Raw genomic sequence first — 3,270 nt, forward strand, 5'->3', positions numbered from 1 at the left:
TGGCCCCCACATCGACTCGAGAGTGGGGGGCTTAATGATATGCCTAATTGGCCCAACCCAATGGGCCTACAAATTATTTACCTACTGGGCCACGAGCCCAATATCGAAGACCACTATCATCGAGGCCCAATCACCTTCAAGCAAGGTTTGGGCCCGACAATCTCAACTAAGCTATAAATAAACATTTGAACTCATTCCATAAGGTACGTCTGATTTACTGAGCAATACTACAATACGTATTCTCTGGACTATTTCTACTATCAGCACGTCTGACTTGAGCGTCGGAGGGGTTTCCGCCAGATCAACCCCCGGCTTAGTTCATGTGTTCTATGATCGCAGGTACCTTAGGATCATCAAGTTGTCAAGCTACTGATCTGCTTTGCTCTCCCAGTTCGTTTTCTACACCACCCTAGGTGAGCTATATTTTAGCATCATCACATATAAAGATTTTCGAAGATGAAAAACTTTAACATACTCCCTTGAGCAACAAAAGCGGGAGGTTGCTTCATATAAACCTCTTCCTGAAGATCACCATGATAAAAAACATTCATGATGTCCACTTGATGTAAATGCCAAGTATGGGTAGCATCCAAAGAAATGAACAATAGGACAAAGGTTAATTTGGCGACAGGAGAAAAAGTATCAGAATAGTCCATCCCATAAGCTTGTAGCATAGCCTTTAGCAACCAATCGAGCGTTCAATCTCGCCACAAATCCATCCGAATTCACCTTAACTGTGAACACCCGTTTGCAGCCAATGGCCCGTGTCTCTGAAGGTAAATCAACCAAGTTCCAAGTACCATTGTCATCTAAAGTATTCATCTCTTCTATCATTATCTTATGCCATTCAGTGTAGGGTAGAGTTTCATGAACAGTTTTTTTTTTTGGAATAGGGACATAATTGAGAGGTGCAATAAAAGAATAAGAGGAAGATGACAAGTGGTTATATGAAATAAATGAGGAGAAAAGATACGTGCACTGACGTCTACCTTTTCGTAAAGCTATAGGAAGATCATTACTCGAGATTGGATCTGATGATGAATAATCTGATGGTGGACATGAATTGAGAGGAGCAGAACCGGGAGGAGCTGAACCGGGATGAGCGTACTCATGATGAGCTAATTCGAGAGGAGCTGACTCGGGAGAAGCTAACTCGTGAGAAGTTGACTCATAGTTAACTTGGGATGAGCTTGTCTTTTTGAATAGACGTGACCGAAATGGGGTTTGGCAGGAATATCTGCCAATATACGTGCAGAGGATGGGATAATATAAACTAACAAATCATCATCCTCCCCTGTCGTGGTATGTCAGAAGACGGAAAATATGGTTTGTCTTCCAAGAAAGTAACATCAACAGAGACAAGATACTTATTAAGTCTGGTACAAAAGCATCTATAACCTTTCATGTCAGAGACTTCAGAATTTGCGTATTAAGAATGTAGAGACCCCAGATTCATGTCATTTACCAATAATCTTCTTCGTCATAAGATCTTGAAATGAACAAAGATTAGGATAAAATAAGATGAAACACTTACGGCGAGGAGTAAGCTGACTCACATAAATTAAGTTAAATGATAGTTGTGGTACCGAAACCCGAAACCCGAAACCCGAAACCCGAAACCCGAAAACTCGAAAACCCGAAACCCGAAACCCGAAACCCGAAACCCGAGCTAGGGGTTGGATTAACTGTGCCAGTCCCAAGAACGCAAGATGATGAACCATCTTCTAGAGTAACATTAGAAGTGGACGGTTGTGATTGAAGAGTAGACAATAGTTTAGAATTACCTGTCATATGATATGTGGCACCAGAATCAATGACCCATTTGGAAGATGAGGACACAAGACATGTGTTTGGTGTACCTGAATCAACAATAACATTGGTTGGAGTTGATGAGTGCTTTAGTGTTTCATTGGTACCGAGAAAAATTGACGAACTCATCTCTAGAGATAAGGATTGACTATTCAGATGTAGCATTAGTACATGCGACATAAGCAGAATGTGTTTTCTGAGTCATGTTCTGAAGCTTCCAACAATCTGGCTTCATATATCCCGACTTATGATAGTAACGACAAACAATTGCCCCTGGATCTGGTGTACGAATGTGAGAATTACCAGACATTTCCAAAATCATTGTTGTGTCAACTTATTAGGGCACCACTAATGTGAATAGATGGAGTATTTTCTATACGAAGTACTCTACTACAGACTTCTTATTCTTGTAAAGAAGATATCTTAGACCCGGATAACACTTGCGCTTTCGTAGTCTCAAACTCCAATGGGAGACCTGCTAGAAAACTCATAACAACCATTTGCTCGCGTTGTTGTTGTTGAACCTAAACGGTAAAAACATATTAAATTCATCATAAGTTCTTTTGAAATCCATTAAATAACTTGTGAGAGACTTCTCATGTTTTTATGCTAGGTAAAACGCTTTGCAAACCTTATAAATTCGAGAAATATTCCCTTTACGAGAATAGAGAAATTCCAAATAATCCATCAACTCTTTAACGAATTCGCGATACGTAATTAAACAGATTACCTCGTTATTAATGGAGTTACGCATCTGTAGGAACAACCAAGCATCATCAAGAAGCCACACACGCTAGATTCTGTTGGGAATCGGACACGTGTACGCAGCGGAAAACAAAAATTTTATGCGAATTAAACGAATTTAAAACACATAAACACATGCCCGATAATTGAAAACAATTAATTGTGTACCTTTGCACTTCCAGCGAAATTAAAAACAACAAACATGCTTAATTATTTAACCGAATTTAAATCAATTAGCATGCTCGCGTTTAAATCAAATAATCATGCTCGCAATAACAAAAACCAATTACATGTAGACACATAAAATCATACATGCTTTTTATTAAAACGAACATGCATATATTAACTTAAACGAAAACGAATCGAACGACAATGGATTCGAAACTTTACCTCTTGAAGCGTGAGCTAGGCGCACTAAGCACAGCTAAATTGCCACGGAAACCAATCCGGGCAATCCGGGGCAGCAACGGCGATGCAGCAGCGGCGATGATCCGAGCTTAGGCGGCCCGTGTGATTCACGCGCTGACCTTGAAGCGTGAATCGAACAAAGACTCGAGAAGATGGCTAGCTGCTCTTATGCAACAACGGTGATGATCCGAGCTACGGCGGCGCGTGTGATTTACGTGCTGACCTTGAAGCGTGAATCGAACAAAGACTCGAGAAGATGGCTAGCTGCTCTTCCCACTCCTATTGATCCAACCTGTTTGTTGATCTGAA

General features: G+C 40.6%; 1 pseudogene; it reads right to left on the minus strand.

Moving 5' to 3' along the window:
• Positions 1-642: 642 nt before the first annotated feature.
• LOC148767936 (uncharacterized) lies at positions 643-2,497 on the minus strand (annotated as a pseudogene).
• Between the last annotated feature and the right edge of the window lie 773 nt (positions 2,498-3,270).

This window comes from Erythranthe guttata, chromosome 9 (assembly GCF_056151865.1).
Source record: "Erythranthe guttata isolate IM_541 chromosome 9, IM_541, whole genome shotgun sequence".
Lineage (NCBI taxonomy): Eukaryota > Viridiplantae > Streptophyta > Magnoliopsida > Lamiales > Phrymaceae > Erythranthe > Erythranthe guttata.